Genomic DNA, 25000 nt, shown 5'->3' on the forward strand with positions numbered 1-25000 from the left:
CGGTTCTCTCACTGTCACCCAAAAGCAAATGACATTGTGGTGCAGGCTTCATTTTGGGCCTACTATTCTAATGCTCGCTGCGCCTAGACCGAGCGAGCTACGGTCAAGCGGGATATCTCGCTGAACTCGGTACGGCCTAGGGATTATGGTAATGCCATTTCCTGCTCTCTGTGTCTTTAAGCACCGCACTTTATCACTCCATCCTTCCTGTGTGTGTGTGAGGGAGCTTTTCTTTGACATCTGTTGGGATTAATGACTGATTTACAGTTCAGAAGGGTTACCTAGTCACACATATGAAGTTTTGGAGAGATGTGACTTTTTTAACCCTTCGAAACAGAGAGTGTGACCCAATTAAAGGCACTTCCGGTTGGCACAGGAAGCTATAAGTAAACACATGTCTTGATTTACATAGCCACTTACAGAATCCCGAGTTTTAAGTCTTTACGTTAAGAATTGACTGATCTACACAGGGTTGAATGCACTATGTCTATCAAACTGCAGGCAGTGTATGGGTAAACACTTTTAGGGGCATTTTAACCACTTCCGGTTGCTCCAGGAAGCTTAGATTCGACACAGGTAGATCTCATAGTGGCCTGATGGACTGGTACCGAAGACAGGTTCATACGGCATTCATAACCCATATAGGCTTCAGGTTGAATTTTGTGGTGCAGGCTATGTATTCCTATGGGGAGAGATGTCACTGTAATCTGTGAGATCAAAAAACCCTGTTTTACTGTGAAGGGTTAATGCCACACGGTCAAGGTTAGGCTTGTTCAGATCGGGAGGACCTTAGGAACATTCATGTGGTGGAATTGTGCTTCTCACCCTAACGGTTCTCTCACTGCCACCCAAAATCAAATGACATTGTGGTGCAGGCTTCATTTTGGGCCTTCTTTTTTTCAAGTTTGCTGCACTCAGAACGAGCTACGGTCAAGCGGGGCGTCTCCTTGAACTCGGCACAGTCTGGAGACTATGGTGATGCCATTTTTTGTGTTGATTTCAGAATGCCATTTTGGTGATGGTCCCTCTCCGTTTAAACATATTGCAAATGTACAAAAGTCAACTAGCAAGTCAGTGTCCATCAGTCAATTAGATGTCATTATGACACCAAATGGATATCAATTGACACCAAACCCACTTTTTCCTACTCATTTAGTAGCCAACTATCACATATGTCAGAGCAGTCCCATAATTCACAGCGCCTTCGGTTTAAAACATAATAAAAAGGTAAAACACATAGTTACGTTCTAGCTGCGGGTCCAGTTCGGACATTATGTGAAGGCCTATGTGAGGCGACCCCGAATCCCGAGTTTCGGCTCGATAGGTCATTTGGTGTCCGAGAAAAACCCTAATTGGTGCTGAAAATCCACTTTTTTCCATGCCTTGCTACGGGGTCCTTGAACGAGCTATCGGACAGGCACGTCGGGGTCCGTCTCTATGGGCCGAGCCGGTTTCAATGCACCTAGCCTTGCGTCTCTGAGACTTTTCTAAACGTCGTCATTTTCGTAATGGTCAAAATGAATTGAAGGTATTGCAAATGTACGAAGCTGTTTCTCGGTCCGAGAACCGTCTAGAGCCACGTAACTCACCACGCACCATCGACCGGAGGTCTAGAACAGGTTTCTAAAGTTTCGGAACTCTAGGTCCGACGGTTCTTTTTTAGCTCCAACAAAGCTAACTATTGCAGCCACTGTCTGTCTCTACGCACCCCAATACGTCCCTCCATCCAACTTGTGTTTTAGTGTGATTTTTTTTTCCTTTGATTTTTTTTGGGAAAAATGACTGATTTACAGTTCATGGGGGTTGCCTAATCACACATATGAAGTTTTGGAAAGATCAGACTTTTTTAACCCCTCGAAACAGCCCCTGAGACACCAGTTATGGCACTTCCGGTTGGCACAGGAAGCTATAAATCACCACATATCCTCATTGGGGTATGCTGTTACAGAATCCTGAGTTTTAAGTCCTTACGTTAAGAACTGACTGATTTACACAGGGTTGAATGCACTATGTATGTCAAACTGCAGGCAGGGTATGGGTAAACACTTTTAGGGGCATTTTAACCACTTCCGGTTGGTCCAGGAAGCTTAGAATCAACACAGGTAGACCTCATAGTGGCCTGATGGACTGGTACCGAAGACAGGTTCATACGGCATTCATAACCCATATAGACTTCAGGTTGAAATTAGGGGTGCAGGCAATGTATTCCTATGGGGAGAGATGACACTGTAATCTGTGAGATCAAAAAACACTGTTTTACTCTTAAGGGTTAATGCCACACGGTCAAGGTTAGGCTTGTACAGATCGGGAGGACCTTAGGAACATTCATGTGGTGGAATTTTTCTTCTCACCCTAACGGTTCTCTCACTGTCACTCAAAAGCAAATGACATTGTGGGGCAGGCTTCATTTTGGGCCTACTTTTCTAATGGTCGTTGCGCTTAGACCGAGCGAGCTACGGTCAAGCGGGATAGCTCGTTGAACTCAGCACAGTCTGGAGACTATGGTGATGCCATTTTTTGTGTTGATTTCAGAATGCCATTTTGGTGATGGTCCCTCTCCGTTTAAACATATTGCAAATGCACAAAAGTCAACTAGCAAGTCAGTGTCCATCAGTCAATTAGATGTCATTATGACACCAAACCCACTTTTTACTACTCATTTAGAAGCCAACTATCACATATGTCAGAGCAGTCCCATAATTCACAGCGCCTTTAGTTTAAAACATAATAAAAAGGTAAAACACATAGTTACGTTCTAGCTGCGGGTCCAGTTCGGACATTATGTGAAGTCCTATGTGAGGCGACCCCGAATCCCGAGTTTCGGCTCGATAGGTCATTTGGCGTCCGAGAAAAACCCTAATTGGTGCTGAAAATCCACTTTTTTCCATGCCTTCCTACGGGGTCCTTGAACGAGCTATCGGACAGAAACGTTGGGGTCCGTCTCTATGGGCCGAGCCGGTTTCAATGCACCTAGCCTTGCGTCTCTGAGACTTTTCTAAACGTCGTCATTTTTGTAATGGTCAAAATGAATTGAAGGTATTGCAAATGTACGAGGCTGTTTCTCGGTCCGAGAACCGTCTAGAGCCACGTAACTCACCACGCACCATCGACCGGAGGTCTAGAACAGGTTTCTAAAGTTTCGGAACTCTAGGTCTGACGGTTCTTTTTTAGCTCGAACAAAGCTAACTATTGCAGCCACTGTCTGTCTCTACGCACCCCAATACGTCCCTCCATTCAAGTTGTGTTTTAGTGTGATTTTTTTTTCCTTTTAATTTTTTGGGGAAAAATGACTGATTTACAGTTCATGGGGGTTGCCTAATCACATATATGAAGTTTTGGACAGATCTGACTTTTTTAACCCTTCGAAACAGCCCCTGAGACACCATTTAAGGCACTTCCGGTTGGCACAGGAAGCTATAATTAACCACATATCCTCATTGGGGTATGCTTTTACAGAATCCTGAGTTTTAAGTCTTTACGTTAAGAACTGAGTTATTTACGGAGGGTTTAGTATGTGTGTGTTATTTCAGAAAATCATAGAAAATCACAGAAATGTCGCAGAGCTCCGCAGCACACTTTAAAAAGATTCGTATGAACACCCTGCAACTGGATCTGTAACCGTTGAAAAAAAAAAACGCCTATTTGTGACCATCACCAAGATGTCATTGTTCCGTTTCTCTTAAATGACGATAGATAAATGGCTGTTTTTTTTTTTATTGACACCGGAGGCTCCTTGACTTTGACCTGAAGTGGAAAAATAATTTCTCTATTTCCATTTAGGACCTTTAATCCCAGAAAAACGGCCATAACTCAAAAACCGTCGAGGCCTGGACGCCATCTTGTTCGGGGCCAACTGCCCATTATGCCAAACCTACGCTCACCGAGTTTCGGCTTCGAAATATTTTCCGTTTTCGAGATAAGGCCCCGTCGTGATTCGTGATGTTTTGCCAAATTGCCATATGATTCCGTATGCCCTCTTGTGGGAAATTCCGGGACAGCGGAAAAACGCTCAAAAACTTGTTTATTTTATAAAACGGAAACCGAATGTCCGACAAAGTTCATTTGATGACTTCCCGGTAGGTCTGGCCCTACCGCACGGCCCGACGCCGACCGCGAATTTTACAAACGATTTCGGACGTCTAGTAAGGGACCGTACATTTGCAATATGGACTTTCTCACTGATCATACACGAAATGCCGAAATGTTCCCTTAATGTATGTAAGGGTATTAAAGTCAGTATTAAAGTCAGTATTACAGTCATGGTATTAAAGTCATGGTATTAAAGTCATGGTATTAAAGTCATGGTATTAAAGTCATGGTATTAAAGTCAGTATTAAAGTCAGTATTAAAGTCAGTATTAAAGTCATGGTATTAAAGTCATGGTATTAAAGTCAGTATTAAAGTCAGTATTAAAGTCAGTATTAAAGTCAGTATTAAAGTCAGTATTAAAGTCATGGTATTAAAGTCAGTATTAAAGTCATGGTATTAAAGTCATGGTATTAAAGTCATGATATTAAAGTCAGTATTAAAGTCAGTATTAAAGTCATGGTATTAAAGTCATGGTATTAAAGTCATGGTATTAAAGTCAGTATTAAAGTCAGTATTAAAGTCAGTATTAAAGTCATGGTATTAAAGTCAGTATTAAAGTCAGTATTAAAGTCATGGTATTAAAGTCATGGTATTAAAGTCAGTATTAAAGTCATGGTATTAAAGTCATGGTATTAAAGTCAGTATTAAAGTCAGTATTAAAGTCATGGTATTAAAGTCATGGTATTAAAGTCATGGTATTAAAGTCATGGTATTAAAGTCAGTATTAAAGTCAGTATTAAAGTCAGTATTAAAGTCAGTATTAAAGTCAGTATTAAAGTCATGGTATTAAAGTCATGGTATTAAAGTCATGGTATTAAGTCATGGTATTAAAGTCATGGTATTAAAGTCATGGTATTAAAGTCAGTATTAAAGTCATGGTATTAAAGTCATGGTATTAAAGTCAGTATTAAAGTCATGGTATTAAAGTCAGTATTAAAGTCATGGTATTAAAGTCATGGTATTAAAGTCATGGTATTAAAGTCAGTATTAAAGTCATGGTATTAAAGTCAGTATTAAAGTAATGGTATTAAAGTCATGGTATTAAAGTCATGGTATTAAAGTCATGGTATTAAGTCATGGTATTAAAGTAATGGTATTAAAGTCATGGTATTAAAGTCAGTATTAAAGTCAGTATTAAAGTCATGGTATTAAAGTCATGGTATTAAAGTCATGGTATTAAAGTCAGTATTAAAGTCATGGTATTAAAGTCAGTATTAAAGTAATGGTATTAAAGTCAGTATTAAAGTCAGTATTAAAGTCATGGTATTAAAGTCATGGTATTAAAGTAATGGTATTAAAGTCATGGTATTAAAGTCATGGTATTAAAGTCAGTATTAAAGTCATGGTATTAAAGTCAGTATTAAAGTAATGGTATTAAAGTCAGTATTAAAGTCAGTATTAAAGTCATGGTATTAAAGTCATGGTATTAAAGTCAGTATTAAAGTCAGTATTAAAGTCATGGTATTAAAGTCAGTATTAAAGTCATGGTATTAAAGTCAGTATTAAAGTCATGGTATTAAAGTTAAAGTCATGGTATTAAAGTCAGTATTAAAGTCAGTATTAAAGTCAGTATTAAAGTCAGTATTAAAGTCATGGTATTAAAGTCAGTATTAAAGTCAGTATTAAAGTCATGGTATTAAAGTCATGGTATTAAAGTCAGTATTAAAGTCAGTATTAAAGTCATGGTATTAAAGTCAGTATTAAAGTAATGGTATTAAAGTCAGTATTAAAGTCAGTATTAAAGTCATGGTATTAAAGTCATGGTATTAAAGTCAGTATTAAAGTCAGTATTAAAGTCATGGTATTAAAGTCAGTATTAAAGTCATGGTATTAAAGTCAGTATTAAAGTCATGGTATTAAAGTCAGTATTAAAGTCAGTATTAAAGTCAGTATTAAAGTCAGTATTAAAGTCATGGTATTAAAGTCAGTATTAAAGTCAGTATTAAAGTCAGTATTAAAGTCATGGTATTAAAGTCAGTATTAAAGTCATGGTATTAAAGTCAGTATTAAAGTCATGATATTAAAGTCAGTATTAAAGTCAGTATTAAAGTCAGTATTAAAGTCATGGTATTAAAGTCAGTATTAAAGTCATGGTATTAAAGTCAGTATTAAAGTCATGGTATTAAAGTCAGTATTAAAGTCAGTATTAAAGTCAGTATTAAAGTCAGTATTAAAGTCATGGTATTAAAGTCAGTATTAAAGTCAGTATTAAAGTCAGTATTAAAGTCATGGTATTAAAGTCAGTATTAAAGTCAGTATTAAAGTCAGTATTAAAGTCAGTATTAAAGTCATGGTATTAAAGTCAGTATTAAAGTCATGGTATTAAAGTCAGTATTAAAGTCATGGTATTAAAGTCAGTATTAAAGTCAGTATTAAAGTCAGTATTAAAGTCAGTATTAAAGTCATGGTATTAAAGTCAGTATTAAAGTCAGTATTAAAGTCAGTATTAAAGTCAGTATTAAAGTCATGGTATTAAAGTCAGTATTAAAGTCATGGTATTAAAGTCAGTATTAAAGTCATGGTATTAAAGTCAGTATTAAAGTCATGGTATTAAAGTCATGGTATTAGAGTCAGTATTAAAGTCATGGTATTAAAGTCATGGTATTAAAGTCATGGTATTAAAGTCAGTATTAAAGTCATGGTATTAGAGTCAGTATTAAAGTCATGGTATTAAAGTCATGGTATTAGAGTCAGTATTAAAGTCATGGTATTAAAGTCATGGTATTAAAGTCATGGTATTAAAGTCAGTATTAAAGTCATGGTATTAGAGTCAGTATTAAAGTCATGGTATTAAGTCATGGTATTAAGTCATGGTATTAAAGTCATGGTATTAAAGTCATGGTATTAAAGTCATGGTATTAAAGTCATGGTATTAAAGTCAGTATTAAAGTCATGGTATTAAAGTCAGTATTAAAGTCATGGTATTAAGTCATGGTATTAAGTCATGGTATTAAAGTCATGGTATTAAGTCATGGTATTAAAGTCAGTATTAAAGTCATGGTATTAAAGTCATGGTATTAAAGTCAGTATTAAAGTCATGGTATTAGAGTCAGTATTAAAGTCATGGTATTAAAGTCATGGTATTAAAGTCAGTATTAAGTCATGGTATTAAAGTCAGTATTAAAGTCATGGTATTAAAGTCAGTATTATAGTCAGTATTAAAGTCAGTATTAAAGTCATGGTATTAGAGTCAGTATTAAAGTCATGGTATTAAGTCATGGTATTAAGTCATGGTATTAAAGTCATGGTATTAAAGTCATGGTATTAAAGTCATGGTATTAAAGTCATGGTATTAAAGTCAGTATTAAAGTCATGGTATTAAAGTCAGTATTAAAGTCATGGTATTAAGTCATGGTATTAAGTCATGGTATTAAAGTCATGGTATTAAGTCATGGTATTAAAGTCAGTATTAAAGTCATGGTATTAAAGTCATGGTATTAAAGTCAGTATTAAAGTCATGGTATTAGAGTCAGTATTAAAGTCATGGTATTAAAGTCATGGTATTAAAGTCAGTATTAAGTCATGGTATTAAAGTCAGTATTAAAGTCAGTATTAAAGTCATGGTATTAAAGTCAGTATTAAGTCATGGTATTAAAGTCAGTATTAAAGTCATGGTATTAAAGTCAGTATTAAAGTCAGTATTAAAGTCATGGTATTAAAGTCAGTATTAAAGTCAGTATTAAAGTCATGGTATTAAAGTCAGTATTAAGTCATGGTATTAAAGTCAGTATTAAAGTCATGGTATTAAAGTCAGTATTAAAGTCAGTATTAAAGTCATGGTATTAAAGTCATGGTATTAAAGTCATGGTATTAAAGTCAGTATTAAAGTCAGTATTAAAGTCAGTATTAAAGTCATGGTATTAAAGTCAGTATTAAAGTCAGTATTAAAGTCAGTATTAAAGTCATGGTATTAAAGTCATGGTATTAAAGTCAGTATTAAAGTCATGGTATTAAAGTCATGGTATTAAAGTCAGTATTAAAGTCATGGTATTAAAGTCATGGTATTAAAGTCATGGTATTAAAGTCAGTATTAAAGTCAGTATTAAAGTCATGGTATTAAAGTCATTATTAAGTCATGGTATTAAAGTCAGTATTAAAGTCATGGTATTAAAGTCAGTATTAAAGTCAGTATTAAAGTCATGGTATTAAAGTCATGGTATTAAAGTCATGGTATTAAAGTCAGTATTAAAGTCAGTATTAAAGTCAGTATTAAAGTCATGGTATTAAAGTCAGTATTAAAGTCAGTATTAAAGTCAGTATTAAAGTCATGGTATTAAAGTCATGGTATTAAAGTCAGTATTAAAGTCATGGTATTAAAGTCATGGTATTAAAGTCAGTATTAAAGTCATGGTATTAAAGTCATGGTATTAAAGTCATGGTATTAGAGTCAGTATTAAAGTCATGGTATTAAAGTCATGGTATTAAAGTCAGTATTAAAGTCAGTATTAAAGTCATGGTATTAAAGTCATGGTATTAAAGTCATGGTATTAAAGTCAGTATTAAAGTCAGTATTAAAGTCAGTATTAAAGTCATGGTATTAAAGTCAGTATTAAAGTCAGTATTAAAGTCAGTATTAAAGTCATGGTATTAAAGTCATGGTATTAAAGTCAGTATTAAAGTCATGGTATTAAAGTCATGGTATTAGAGTCAGTATTAAAGTCATGGTATTAAGTCATGGTATTAAAGTCATGGTATTAAGTCATGGTATTAAAGTCATGGTATTAAAGTCAGTATTAAAGTCATGGTATTAAGTCATGGTATTAAAGTCATGGTATTAAAGTCAGTATTAAAGTCATGGTATTAAAGTCATGGTATTAAAGTCATGGTATTAAAGTCATGGTATTAAAGTCATGGTTTTAAAGTCATGGTATTAAAGTCATGGTATTAAAGTCATGGTATAAAATCATTGCATGCATCTGCATCGTCATGCTACAACATATTTTACATATAGTATATACTACATGAAGTATTCTGTGGATGTGAATGTACTATATTCACTATTCATAATATACTGCATATATACTGTATATATACTACATGAAGTATTCTGTGGATGTACTATATTCACTATTCATAATATACTGCATATATACTGTATATATACTACATGAAGTATTCTGTGAATGTGAGTGTACTATATTCACTATTCATAATATACTGCATATATACTGTATATATACTACATGAAGTATTCTGTGGATGTACTATATTCACTATTCATAATATACTGCATATATACTGTATATATACTACATTATGTATTCTGTGAATGTGAATGTACTATATTCACTATTCATAATATACTGCATATATACTGTATATATACTACATGAAGTATTCTGTGGATGTACTATATTCACTATTCATAATATACTGCATATATACTGTATATATACTACATGAAGTATTCTGTGAATGTGAATGTACTATATTCACTATTCATAATATACTGCATATATACTGTATATATACTACATGAAGTATTCTGTGAATGTGAATGTACTATATTCACTATTCATAATATACTGCATATATACTGTATATATACTACATGAAGTATTCTGTGAATGTGAATGTACTATATTCACTATTCATAATATACTGCATATATACTGTATATATACTACATTACGTATTCTGTGAATGTGAATGTACTATATTCACTATTCATAATATACTGCATATATACTGTATATATACTACATGAAGTATTCTGTTGATGTGAATGTACTATATTTATTATTTATAATATTTCATTTACATACTGTATATATACTACATGAAGTATTCTGTGAATGTACTATATTCACCATTCATAATATACTGCATATATATTGTATATATACTACATTAAGTATTCTGTGGATGTGAATGTACTGTATTCACAACATCCTGTTTATATACAGTGCATTCGGAAAGTATTCAGACCCCTTCACTTTTTCCCATATTTTGTTACGTTACAGCCATATTCTAAAATGTATTACATTTAAAAAAAATCCTCAGCAATCTGCACACAATACCCCATAATGGCAAAGTGAAAAGAGGTTTTTAGAAACAGCCGTATTTACATAAGTATTCAGACCCTTTGCTATGAGACTCCAAATTGAGCTCCGGTGCATCCTGTTTCCGTTGATCATCCTTGAGATGTTTCTACAACTTGATTGGAGTCCACCTGTGGTAAACTCAATTGATTCGACATGATTTGGAAAGGAACACACTTGTCTATATAAAATCCCAGAGTTGACAGAGCAAAAACAAAGCCATGAGGTCTGAAGGAATTGTCCGTAGAGCTCCGAGACAGGATTGTGTCGAGGCACAGATCTGGAGAAGGGTACCAAAACATTTCTGCAGCATAGAATGTCCCCACGAACACAGTGGCCTCTGAGTAAACTGAGCAATCGGCGGAGAAGGGCCTTGATCAGGGAAGTGACCAAGAACCCGATGGTCACTCTGACAGAGCTCCCATCTCTGTGGAGATGGGAGAACCTTCCAGAAGGACAACCATCTCTGCAGCACTCCACCAATCAGGCCTTTATGGTAGAGTGGCCAGACGGAAGCCACTCCTCATTAAAAGGCACATGACAGCCCGCTTGGAGTTTGCCAAAAGGCACCAAAAGGACACTCAGACCACATGAGAAACAAGATTTCAGTTGTTTTTTTAACATACGTTTTTGCTTTGTTATTATGGGGTATTGTGTGTAGATTGATAAACAACAATTAAATCCATTTTAGAATAAGGCTGTAACGTAACAAAATGTGGATAAAGTCAAGGGATCTCCATACTTCCCAATGCAATGTGTATATATATATATATATATATATATATATATATATATATATATACTATATTCACTAATGTACTATTATAAAATCAAGATGTTTTAAAAGGGATTTTCACACTACTGAGTCAAACCAAACCAAGCTGTACTGAGCCGGCCTGGTTACGCATCCTCCATAGTTACTGTAACCGTGCCGACAAGAGACAATGTGACAAGAAAATATCAGAGCCAGCACAGTTTGGTTGGGATCGGCCCGATATTGTGTGAAAGGGGTATAAGAGTACCGACAAAGGGTGTGACATGAGGCCCTGGCCACTGATTGGCTGACTGAGAGGAAGTGACATGAAACACTGGCCACTGATTGGCTGACGGAGAGGAAGTGAGTTCTTACCTCGAGGGTACCACATCCCAAACAAAGGATGTAAAGAAATAAAAAAAACAATTAAAAAGAAGAAAATTATTAATTGTAAAGTAAAAATAAAATCAGATTATTTAATCCTAAAGAAAAACATGAATCAAAATAACTGCAAAACAGACAGATATGGGTAGTAAAGTGAAATTACTTTTGGAGTTTTACACACACAGAGAGAGAGAGAGACAGAGAGGGAGAGAGAGAGAGAGAGAGAGAGAGAGAGAGAGAGAGAGAGAGAGAGAGAGAGAGAGAGAGGGAGAGAGAGAGAGAGAGAGAGAGAGACAGAGACAGACAGAGAGAGAGAGACAGAGAAACAGAGAGAAAGAGAGAAAGAGAGACAGAGAGAGAGGACAAAGAGAGAGAGACAGAGGGAGAACAGAGAGAGAGCAAAGGACAGAGAGAGAGACAGAGACAGAGAGACAGAGAGAGAGAGAGACAGAGCAAGAGACAGAGAGAAAGAGAGAGGACAAAGAGAGAGAGAGAGCGAGAAAGCAAGACAGAGAGAGAGACAGAGAGAGAGAGAGCGACAATGAGAAAGAGAGACAGAGACAGAGGGAGAGAACAGAGAGAGAGCAATGAACAGAGAGAGAGACAGAGAGAGAGACAGAGGGAGATAACAGAGAGAGAGAGAGACAGTGAGAAAGAGAGAGAGACAGAGGGAGAGAACAGAGAGAGAGCAATGGACAGAGAGAGAGACAGAGGGAGAGAACAGAGAGAGAGAGTGAAGGACAGAGAGAGAGAGAGAGAGAGAGAGACAGAGGGAGAGAACAGAGAGAGAGAGAGACAGTGAGAAAGAGAGAGAGACAGAGGGAGAGAACAGAGAGAGAGCAATGGACAGAGAGAGATACAGAGGGAGAGAACAGAGAGAGAGAGTGAAGGACAGAGAGAGAGAGCGAAGGACAGAGAGAGAGAGAAGGACGTACCTGAGAAGTTTTTTGTTACCAGCAGAGTGGTCAAAATGGCTCCCTGAAAGAGTGGAGGGGACAGAAAGAAAGGAGGGAAGGATGGAGAGCAGAAAAGAGCAGGGGAGGAGAGAGCAGAAAAGAGGAGGGGAAGAGAGAGCAGAAAAGAGGAGGGGAAGAGAGAGCAATTCACTAATTAAAGATTTTTAGAAAAGAGAAATGCTAATAAAAAGAGAGAAGAAGAACTGCAGTGGTAGTATAGTCTCTACTGAAGGGCTGATCATTTCACCAGACAACAGCAGTGGTAGTATAGTCTCTACTGAAGGGCTGATCATTTCAACAGCAGTGGTATTATAGTCTCTACTGAAGGGCTGATCATTTCACCAGCAGTGGTATTATAGTCTCTACTGAAGGGCTGATCATTTCAACAGCAGTGGTATTATAGTCTCTACTGAAGGGCTGATCATTTCACCAGACAACAGCAGTGGTATTATAGTCTCTACTGAAGGGCTGATCATTTCAACAGCAGTGGTATTATAGTCTCTACTGAAGGGCTGATCATTTCACCAGACAACAGCAGTGGTATTATAGTCTCTACTGAAGGGCTGATCATTTCACCAGACAACAGCAGTGGTAGTATAGTCTCTACTGAAGGGCTGATCATTTCACCAGCAGTGGTAGTATAGTCTCTACTGAAGGGCTGATCATTTCACCAGACAACAGCAGTGGTATTATAGTCTCTACTGACGGGCTGATCAATTCATCAGACAACAGCAGTGGTAGTATAGTCTCTACTGACGGGCTGATCATTTCACCAGACAACAGCAGTGGTATTATAGTCTCTACTGACGGGCTGATCATTTCACCAGACAACAGCAGTGGTAGTATAGTCTCTACTGACGGGCTGATCATTTCACCAGACAACAGCAGTGGTACTATAGTCTCTACTGAAGGGCTGATCATTTCACCAGACAACAGCAGTGTTACTATAGTCTCTACTGACGGGCTGATCATTTCACCAGACAACAGCAGTGGTAGTATAGTCTCTACTGAAGGGCTGATCATTTCACCAGCAGTGGTACTATAGTCTCTACTGAAGGGCTGATCATTTCACCAGACAACAGCAGTGGTACTATAGTCTCTACTGAAGGGCTGATCATTTCACCAGCAGTGGTACTATAGTCTCTACTGAAGGGCTGATCATTTCACCAGACAACAGCAGTGGTACTATAGTCTCTACTGAAGGGCTGATCATTTCACCAGACAACAGCAGTGGTAGTATAGTCTCTACTGAAGGGCTGATCATTTCACCAGCAGTGGTAGTATAGTCTCTACTGAAGGGCTGATCATTTCACCAGACAACAGCAGTGGTAGTATAGTCTCTACTGAAGGGCCACCAGACAACAGCAGTGGTACTATAGTCTCTACTGAAGGGCTGATCATTTCACCAGACAACAGCAGTGGTAGTATAGTCTCTACTGACGGGCTGATCATTTCACCAGACAACAGCAGTGGTAGTATAGTCTCTACTGAAGGGCCACCAGACAACAGCAGTGGTAGTATAGTCTCTACTGAAGGGCTGATCATTTCACCAGACAACAGCAGTGGTAGTATAGTCTCTACTGAAGGGCTGATCATTTCAACAGCAGTGGTATTATAGTCTCTACTGAAGGGCTGATCATTTCACCAGCAGTGGTATTATAGTCTCTACTGAAGGGCTGATCATTTCAACAGCAGTGGTATTATAGTCTCTACTGAAGGGCTGATCATTTCACCAGACAACAGCAGTGGTATTATAGTCTCTACTGAAGGGCTGATCATTTCAACAGCAGTGGTATTATAGTCTCTACTGAAGGGCTGATCATTTCACCAGACAACAGCAGTGGTATTATAGTCTCTACTGAAGGGCTGATCATTTCACCAGACAACAGCAGTGGTAGTATAGTCTCTACTGAAGGGCTGATCATTTCACCAGCAGTGGTAGTATAGTCTCTACTGAAGGGCTGATCATTTCACCAGACAACAGCAGTGGTATTATAGTCTCTACTGACGGGCTGATCAATTCATCAGACAACAGCAGTGGTAGTATAGTCTCTACTGACGGGCTGATCATTTCACCAGACAACAGCAGTGGTATTATAGTCTCTACTGACGGGCTGATCATTTCACCAGACAACAGCAGTGGTAGTATAGTCTCTACTGACGGGCTGATCATTTCACCAGACAACAGCAGTGGTACTATAGTCTCTACTGAAGGGCTGATCATTTCACCAGACAACAGCAGTGTTACTATAGTCTCTACTGACGGGCTGATCATTTCACCAGACAACAGCAGTGGTAGTATAGTCTCTACTGACGGGCTGATCATTTCACCAGACAACAGCAGTGGTACTATAGTCTCTACTGACGGGCTGATCATTTCACCAGACAACAGCAGTGGTACTATAGTCTCTACTGACGGGCTGATCATTTCACCAGACAACAGCAGTGGTACTATAGTCTCTACTGACGGGCTGATCATTTCACCAGACAACAGCAGTGGTAGTATAGTCTCTACTGACGGGCTGATCATTTCACCAGACAACAGCAGTGGTAGTATAGTCTCTACTGACGGGCTGATCATTTCACCAGACAACAGCAGTGGTACTATAGTCTCTACTGAAGGGCTGATCATTTCAAAGCAGGTGGAAAAGGGGGTGAGAAAGAGAAGGGTGTGTGCTTGGCTACGTCCCAAAGGGTGCCCTCTTCCCTATAAAAGGGTGTGTGCTTGGCTACATCCCAAAGGGTGCCCTAGTCCCTATAAAAGGGTGTGTGCTTGGCTACATCCCAAAGGGTGCCCTCTTCCCTATAAAAGGGTGTGTGCTTGGCTACATCCCAAAGGGTGCCCTCTTCCCTATAAAAGAGTGTGTGCTTGGCTACATCCCAAAGGGTGCCCTCTTCCCTATAAAAGGGTGTGTGCTTGGCCACGTCCCAAAGGGTGCCCTAGTCCCTATAAAAGGTTGTGTGCTTGGCTACGTCCCAAAGGGTGCCCTAGTCCCTATAAAAGGGTGTGTGCTTGGCTACGTCCCAAAGGGTGCCCTATTCCCTATAGAAGGGTGTGTGCTTGGCTACGTCCCAAAGGGTGCCCTAGTCCCTATAAAAGGGTGTGTGCTTGGCTACGTCCCAAAGGGTGCCCTAGTCCCTATAAAAGGGTGTGTGCTTGGCTACGTCCCAAAGGGTGCCCTAGTCCCTATAAAAGGGTGTGTACTTGGCTACATCCCAAAGGGTGCCCTAGTCCCTATAAAAGGGTGTGTGCTTGGCTACGTCCCAAAGGGTGCCCTAGTCCCTATAAAAGAGTGTGTGCTTGGCTACATCCCAAAGGGTGCCCTAGTCCCTATAAAAGGGTGTGTGCTTGGCTACGTCCCAAAGGGTGCCCTCTTCCCTATAAAAGGGTGTGTGCTTGGCTACGTCCCAAAGGGTGCCCTAGTCCCTATAAAAGGGTGTGTGCTTGGCTACGTCCCAAAGGGTGCCCTCTTCCCTATAAAAGGGTGTGTGCTTGGCTACGTCCCAAAGGGTGCCCTAGTCCCTATAAAAGGGTGTGTGCTTGGCTACGTCCCAAAGGGTGCCCTAGTCCCTATAAAAGGGTGTGTGCTTGGCTACATCCCAAAGGGTGCCCTAGTCCCTATAAAAGGGTGTGTACTTGGCTACGTCCCAAAGGGTGCCCTAGTCCCTATAAAAGGGTGTGTACTTGGCTACGTCCCAAAGGGTGCCCTCTTCCCTATAAAAGGGTGTGTGCTTGGCTACGTCCCAAAGGGTGCCCTAGTCCCTATAAAAGGGTGTGTACTTGGCTACGTCCCAAAGGGTGCCCTCTTCCCTATAAAAGGGTGTGTGCTTGGCTACGTCCCAAAGGGTGCCCTAGTCCCTATAAAAGGGTGTGTACTTGGCTACGTCCCAAAGGGTGCCCTCTTCCCTATAAAAGGGTGTGTGCTTGGCTACGTCCCAAAGGGTGCCCTCTTCCCTATAAAAGGGTGTGTGCTTGGCTACATCCCAAAGGGTGCCCTAGTCCCTATAAAAGGGTGTGTGCTTGGCTACATCCCAAAGGGTGCCCTAGTCCCTATAAAAGGTTGTGTGCTTGGCTACGTCCCAAAGGGTGCCCTAGTCCCTATAAAAGGGTGTGTGCTTGGCTACGTCCCAAAGGGTGCCCTATTCCCTATAGAAGGGTGTGTGCTTGGCTACGTCCCAAAGGGTGCCCTAGTCCCTATAAAAGGGTGTGTGCTTGGCTACGTCCCAAAGGGTGCCCTAGTCCCTATAAAAGGGTGTGTGCTTGGCTACGTCCCAAAGGGTGCCCTAGTCCCTATAAAAGGGTGTGTACTTGGCTACATCCCAAAGGGTGCCCTAGTCCCTATAAAAGGGTGTGTGCTTGGCTACGTCCCAAAGGGTGCCCTAGTCCCTATAAAAGAGTGTGTGCTTGGCTACATCCCAAAGGGTGCCCTAGTCCCTATAAAAGGGTGTGTGCTTGGCTACGTCCCAAAGGGTGCCCTAGTCCCTATAAAAGGGTGTGTGCTTGGCTACGTCCCAAAGGGTGCCCTCTTCCCTATAAAAGGGTGTGTGCTTGGCTACGTCCCAAAGGGTGCCCTAGTCCCTATAAAAGGGTGTGTGCTTGGCTACGTCCCAAAGGGTGCCCTCTTCCCTATAAAAGGGTGTGTGCTTGGCTACGTCCCAAAGGGTGCCCTAGTCCCTATAAAAGGGTGTGTGCTTGGCTACGTCCCAAAGGGTGCCCTAGTCCCTATAAAAGGGTGTGTGCTTGGCTACGTCCCAAAGGGTGCCCTAGTCCCTATAAAAGGGTGTGTACTTGGCTACGTCCCAAAGGGTGCCCTAGTCCCTATAAAAGGGTGTGTACTTGGCTACGTCCCAAAGGGTGCCCTAGTCCCTATAAAAGAGTGTGTGCTTGGCTACATCCCAAAGGGTGCCCTAGTCCCTATAAAAGGGTGTGTACTTGGCTACATCCCAAAGGGTGCCCTAGTCCCTATAAAAGGGTGTGTACTTGGCTACGTCCCAAAGGGTGCCCTAGTCCCTATAAAAGGGTGTGTACTTGGCTACGTCCCAAAGGGTGCCCTCTTCCCTATAAAAGGGTGTGTGCTTGGCTACGTCCCAAAGGGTGCCCTAGTCCCTATAAAAGGGTGTGTACTTGGCTACGTCCCAAAGGGTGCCCTCTTCCCTATAAAAGGGTGTGTGCTTGGCTACGTCCCAAAGGGTGCCCTAGTCCCTATAAAAGGGTGTGTACTTGGCTACGTCCCAAAGGGTGCCCTCTTCCCTATAAAAGGGTGTGTGCTTGGCTACGTCCCAAAGGGTGCCCTCTTCCCTATAAAAGGGTGTGTGCTTGGCTACATCCCAAAGGGTGCCCTAGTCCCTATAAAAGGGTGTGTGCTTGGCTACATCCCAAAGGGTGCCCTAGTCCCTATAAAAGGGTGTGTGCTTGGCTACATCCCAAAGGGTGCCCTAGTCCCTATAAAAGGGTGTGTGCTTGGCTACGTCCCAAAGGGTGCCCTCTTCCCTATAAAAGGGTGTGTGCTTGGCTACATCCCAAAGGGTGCCCTAGTCCCTATAAAAGGGTGTGTACTTGGCTACATCCCAAAGGGTGCCCTAGTCCCTATAAAAGGGTGTGTGCTTGGCTACGTCCCAAAGGGTGCCCTAGTCCCTATAAAAGGTTGTGTACTTGGCTACATCCCAAAGGGTGCCCTAGTCCCTATAAAAGGGTGTGTACTTGGCTACGTCCCAAAGGGTGCCCTAGTCCCTATAAAAGGGTGTGTACTTGGCTACGTCCCAAAGGGTGCCCTCTTCCCTATAAAAGGGTGTGTGCTTGGCTACGTCCCAAAGGGTGCCCTAGTCCCTATAAAAGGGTGTGTACTTGGCTACGTCCCAAAGGGTGCCCTCTTCCCTATAAAAGGGTGTGTGCTTGGCTACGTCCCAAAGGGTGCCCTAGTCCCTATAAAAGGGTGTGTACTTGGCTACGTCCCAAAGGGTGCCCTCTTCCCTATAAAAGGGTGTGTGCTTGGCTACGTCCCAAAGGGTGCCCTCTTCCCTATAAAAGGGTGTGTGCTTGGCTACATCCCAAAGGGTGCCCTAGTCCCTATAAAAGGGTGTGTGCTTGGCTACATCCCAAAGGGTGCCCTAGTCCCTATAAAAGGGTGTGTGCTTGGCTACATCCCAAAGGGTGCCCTAGTCCCTATAAAAGGGTGTGTGCTTGGCTACGTCCCAAAGGGTGCCCTCTTCCCTATAAAAGGGTGTGTGCTTGGCTACGTCCCAAAGGGTGCCCTAGTCCCTATAAAAGGGTGTGTGCTTGGCTACGTCCCAAAGGGTGCCCTCTTCCCTATAAAAGGGTGTGTGCTTGGCTACGTCCCAAAGGGTGCCCTAGTCCCTATAAAAGGGTGTGTACTTGGCTACATCCCAAAGGGTGCCCTAGTCCCTATAAAAGGGTGTGTACTTGGCTACATCCCAAAGGGTGCCCTAGTCCCTATAAAAGGGTGTGTACTTGGCTACGTCCCAAAGGGTGCCCTAGTCCCTATAAAAGGGTGTGTGCTTGGCTACGTCCCAAAGGGTGCCCTAGTCCCTATAAAAGGGTGTGTACTTGGCTACATCCCAAAGGGTGCCCTAGTCCCTATAAAAGGGTGTGTGCTTGGCTACGTCCCAAAGGGTGCCCTCTTCCCTATAAAAGGCACTACTCTTTTTAATTAAAGGATATTTATTGTGATATTTTCTTTTTGACAATAATAATAAACAGAAACAGAAGTGTATAATTATATACTATGAAGTCTAATTAATTAATTAAATACTATGAAGTCTAATTAATTAATTAAATACTATGAAGTCTAATTAATTAATTAAATACTATGAAGTCTAATTAATTAATTAAATACCACGAAGTCTAATTAATTAATTAAATACTATGAAGTCTAATTAATTAATTAAATACTATGAAGTCTAATTAATTAATTAAATACTATGAAGTCTAATTAATTAATTAAATACTATGAAGTCTAATTAATTAATTAAATACTATGAAGTCTAATTAATTAATTAAATACTATGAAGTCTAATTAATTAATTAAATACTATGAAGCCTAATTAATTAATTAAATACTATGAAGTCTAATTAATTAATTAAATACTATGAAGTCTAATTAATTAATTAAATACTATGAAGTCTAATTAATTAATTAAATACTATGCCGTCTAATTAATTAATTAAATACTATGAAGTCTAATTAATTAATTAATTAAATACTATGAACAAACAAACAATGGTTGAAAAGTCCTTTTGATCAGACATCTATGGGCCTTGTAGTAGTGCACGGAATAGGGAATAGGGAATAGGGTATAAGGAATAGGGTATAAGGAATAGGGAATAGGGTATAAGGAATAGGGTATACGGAATAGGGAATAGGGAATAGGGTATAAGGAATAGGGTATACGGAATAGGGAATAGGGAATAGGGTATAAGGAATAGGGAATAGGGAATAGGTAATAGGGTATAGGGTATAAGGAATAGGGAATAGGGTATAAGGAATAGGGAATAGGGAATAGAGTATAGGGTACAGGGAATAGGGAATAGGGTATACGGAATAGGGAATAGGGAATAGGGTATAGGGTATAAGGAATAGGGAATAGGGTATAAGGAATAGGGAATAGGGTATAGGGTATAAGGAATAGGGAATAGGGTATAAGGAATAGGGAATAGGGAATAGGGAATAGGGAATAGGGTATAGGGTATAAGGAATAGGGTATAGGGTATAAGGAATAGGGAATAGGGTATAAGGTATTGGGAATAGGGAATAGAGTATAGGGTACAGAGAATATGGAATAGGGTATAGGGTATAAGGAATAGGGAATAGGGTATAAGGTATAGGGAATAAAGTGTAGGGTACAGGGAATAGGGTATAAGGAATAGGGTATAAGGTTTAGGGAATAGAGTATAGGGTACAGGGAATAGGGCATAGGGTATAAGGAATAGGGTATAAGGTATAGGGAATAGAGTATAGGGTACAGGAAATAAGGTATAGGAAACATGGAATAGGGTATAGGGAATAGGGTATAGGGAATAGAGCTCTGGGTATACAGTAGTGCATAGTATAGGGAATAGGGTATAGGGAACAGGAAATAGGGTATAGGGAATAGGGTATAGAGCTCTGGGTAGACAGTAGTGCATGGTATAGGGAATAGGGTATAAGGAATAGGGTATTGGGAATAGGGTATAGAGTTCTGGGTAGACAGTAGTACATTGTATAGGGAATAGGGTATAGGGAATAATGAATAGGGTATATGGAATAGGGTATAGGATATAGGGTATAGAGCTCTGGGTAGGCAATAGTACATGGTATAGGGTATAGAGATCTGGTTAGACACGGTGTAGGGGGAATAGGGTATAGAGCTCTGTGTAGACAGTAGTACATGGTATAGGGTATAGAGATCTGGTTAGACACGGTACAGGGGGAATAGGGTATAGAGCTCTGTGTAGACAGTAGTACATGGTATAGGGAATAGGGTATAGGGAATAAGGAATAGGGAATAGAGATCTGGTTAGACACGGTATAGGGAATAGGGTATAGAGCTCTGGGTAGACAGTAGTACATGGTATAGGGAATAGGGAATAGAGTATAGGGAATAGGGTATAGGGAGAGACACATCCCTTGAGTCTCTGAATAGAACAGAGGACAGTGGAAGAGTTAGTGTTACCTTGAGTTTTCTCCTGGCGTTGAACTTCTTCAGACACTCCACAGTCTCCTGTCTGTGCATCATGGAAGCTACAGTGGACCGTTGCTGCAGACAGAGAACGTCATGTTTACTGTTCATTTTATATTGTGTTGTTTTTTTCACTTTTGTATATTATCTACTTCCACTTGCTTTGGGAAATGTTAACTCATGTTTCCCATGCCAAGAAAGCCCCTTGAATGTAGTTGAATTGAGAGAGAATGTTATTTTTTACAGGGGATTCCATTGAGACCTCGCGTCTCATTTCCAATGGTGCCGTGAGGACAACAATTCCAATAATCAATATGATCAATACAATAAACAATACAAATATTTAAACTACAAGATACAGTAACAGACACAGATACATTAAATTACATTTAATCAAAACAATTACACATCTTATTAGGGGTTTAAACTGCCCTAGTGGTACCGGGGAACCCAGACGAGGAGAGCTCATTCATCATTAGGGGTTTAAACTGCCCTAGTGGTACCGGGGAACCCAGACGAGGAGAGCTCATTCATCATTAGGGGTTTAAACTGCCCTAGTGGTACCGGGGAACCCAGACGAGGAGAGCTCATTCATCATTAGGGGTTTAAACTGCCCTAGTGGTACCGGGGAACCCAGACGAGGAGAGCTCATTCATCATTAGGGGTTTAAACTGCCCTAGTGGTACCGGAGAACCCAGACGAGGAGAGCTCATTCATCATTAGGGGTTTAAACTGCCCTAGTGGTACCGGGGAACCCAGACGAGGAGAGCTCATTCATCATTAGGGGTTTAAACTGCCCTAGTGGTACCGGGGAACCCACATCTCACTGCTCATTCATCATTAGGGGTTTAAACTGCCCTAGTGGTACCGGGGAACCCAGACGAGGAGAGCTCATTCATCATTAGGGGTTTAAACTGCCCTAGTGGTACCGGGGAACCCAGACGAGGAGAGCTCATTCATCATTAGGGGTTTAAACTGCCCTAGTGGTACCGGGGAACCCAGACGAGGAGAGCTCATTCATCATTAGGGGTTTAAACTGCCCTAGTGGTACCGGGGAACCCAGACGAGGAGAGCTCATTCATCATTAGGGGTTTAAACTGCCCTAGTGGTCCCGGGGAACCCAGACGAGGAGAGCTCATTCATCATTAGGGGTTTAAACTGCCCTAGTGGTACCGGGGAACCCAGACGAGGAGAGCTCATTCATCATTAGGGATTTAAACTGCCCTAGTGGTACCGGGGAACCCAAATCTCACTGCTCATTCATCATTAGGGGTTTAAACTGCCCTAGTGGTCCCGGGGAACCCAGATGAGGAGAGCTCATTTATCATTAGGGGTTTAAACTGCCCTAGTGGTACCGGGGAATCCAAATCTCACTGCTCATTCATCATTAGGGGTTTAAACTGCCCTAGTGGTCCCGGGGAACCCAGACGAGGAGAGCTCATTCATCATTAGGGATTTAAACTGCCCTAGTGGTACCGGGGAACCCAAATCTCAGTGAACTCATTCATCATTAGGGGGTTTAAACTGCCCTAGTGGTACCGGGGAACCTAAATCTCAGTGAACTCATTCATCATTAGGGGTTTAAACTGCCCTAGTGGTACCGGGGAACCCAAATCTCAGTGAACTCATTCATCATTAGGGTTTTAAACTGCCCTAGTGGTACCGGGGAACCCAGACGAGGAGAGCTCAAACTAAAAAGAGGAATTACCTTTAACTTAGTGGAGACAAGAGGGACCTCAAGAGTTAACCAACACTTACATTGGTTTACTTCAACTGGGAAGTTTGAAAACAAAGTGGGAGTAATGGAGAGATCTACAGGACTTTACTGAGGGACCAGACAACCCTCTGATTCAGGACCAGACAACCCTCTGATTCAGGATGTAGTGATGAGTAATGAAGAGATCTACGGGACTTTACAGAGGGACCAGACAACCTTCTGATTCAGGATGTAGTGATGAGTAATGGAGAGATCTACGGGACTTTACCGAGGGACCAGACAACCCTCTGATTCAGGATGTAGTGATGAGTAATGGAGAGATCTACGGGACTTTACCGAGGGACCAGACAACCTTCTGATTCAGGATGTAGTGATGAGTAATGGAGAGATCTATGGGACTTTACCGAGGGACCAGACAACCTTCTGATTGAGGATGTAGTGATGAGTAATGGAGAGATCTACGGGACTTTACCGAGGGACCAGACAACCTTCTGATTCAGGATGTAGTGATGAGTAATGGAGAGATCTACGGGACTTTACCGAGGGACCAGACAACCTTCTGATTCAGGACCAGACAACCCTCTGATTCAGGATGTAGTGATGAGTAATGGAGAGATCTACGGGGCTTTACAGAGGGACCAGACAACCTTCTGATTCAGGATGTAGTGATGAGTAATGAAGACATCTACGGGACTTTACAGAGGGACCAGACAACCTTCTGATTCAGGATGTAATGAAGAGATCTACGGGACTTTACCGAGGGACCAGACCACCTTCTGATTCAGGATGTAGTGATGAGATCTACGGGACTTTACCGAGGGATCAGACCACCTTCTGATTCAGGATGTAATGAAGAGATCTACGGGACTTTACAGAGGGACCAGACAACCTTCTGATTCAGGATGTAGTGATGAGTAATGAAGAGATCTACGGGACTTTACTGAGGGACCAGACAACCTTCTGATTCAGGATGTAGTGATGAGTAATGAAGAGATCTACGGGACTTTACAGAGGGACCAGACAACCTTCTGATTCAGGATGTAGTGATGAGTAATGAAGAGATCTACGGGACTTTACAGAGGGACCAGACAACCTTCTGATTCAGGATGTAGTGATGAGTAATGAAGAGATCTACGAGACTTTACTGAGGGACCAGACAACCTTCTGATTCAGGACCAGACAACCTTCTGATTCAGGATGTAGTGATGAGTAATGGAGAGATCTACGGGACTTTACAGAGGGACCAGACAACCTTCTGATTCAGGATGTAGTGATGAGTAATGAAGAGATCTACGGGACTTTACTGAGGGACCAGACAACCTTCTGATTCAGGATGTAGTGATGAGTAATGAAGAGATCTACGGGACTTTACAGAGGGACCAGACAACCCTCTGATTCAGGACCAGACAACCTTCTGATTCAGGATGTAGTGATGAGTAATGAAGAGATCTACGGGACTTTACTGAGGGACCAGACAACCTTCTGATTCAGGACCAGACAACCTTCTGATTCAGGATGTAGTGATGAGTAATGAAGAGATCTACGGGACTTTACAGAGGGACCAGACAACCTTCTGATTCAGGATGTAGTGATGAGTAATGAAGAGATCTACGAGACTTTACTGAGGGACCAGACAACCTTCTGATTCAGGACCAGACAACCCTCTGATTCAGGACCAGACAACCTTCTGATTCAGGATGTAGTGATGACTAATGAAGAGATCTACGGGACTTTACCGAGGGACCAGACAACCTTCTGATTCAGGATGTAGTGATGAGTAATGAAGAGATCTACGAGACTTTACCGAGGGACCAGACAACCTTCTGATTCAGGATGTAGTGATGAGTAATGGAGAGATCTACGGGACTTTACCGAGGGACCAGACAACCTTCTGATTCAGGATGTAGTGATGAGTAATGAAGAGATCTACGAGACTTTACCGAGGGACCAGACAACCTTCTGATTCAGGATGTAGTGATGAGTAATGGAGAGATCTACGGGACTTTATCGAGGGACCAGACCACCCTCTGATTCAGGACCAGACAACCTTCTGATTCAGGATGTAGTGATGAGTAATGGAGAGATCTACGGGACTTTACTGAGGGACCAGACAACCTTCTGATTCAGGATGTAGTGATGAGTAATGGAGAGATCTACGGGACTTTACTGAGGGACCAGACAACCTTCTGATTCAGGATGTAGTGATGAGTAATGGAGAGATCTACGGGACTTTACTGAGGGACCAGACAACCTTCTGATTCAGGATGTAGTGATGAGTAATGGAGAGATCTACGGGACTTTACTGAGGGACCAGACAACCTTCTGATTCAGGATGTAGTGATGAGTAATGGAGAGATCTACGGGACTTTACTGAGGGACCAGA

The 25000-nt window shown here is 41.1% G+C and overlaps 1 pseudogene; it reads right to left on the reverse strand.

The window, feature by feature from the left end:
- Positions 1–12203: 12203 nt before the first annotated feature.
- LOC139394594 (calcium/calmodulin-dependent protein kinase type II delta 2 chain-like) overlaps positions 12204–25000 on the reverse strand; it is a 59225-nt pseudogene continuing 46428 nt past the window's right edge.

This window comes from Oncorhynchus clarkii, unplaced genomic scaffold (genome assembly GCF_045791955.1).
Source record: "Oncorhynchus clarkii lewisi isolate Uvic-CL-2024 unplaced genomic scaffold, UVic_Ocla_1.0 unplaced_contig_6576_pilon_pilon, whole genome shotgun sequence".
NCBI lineage: Eukaryota > Metazoa > Chordata > Actinopteri > Salmoniformes > Salmonidae > Oncorhynchus > Oncorhynchus clarkii.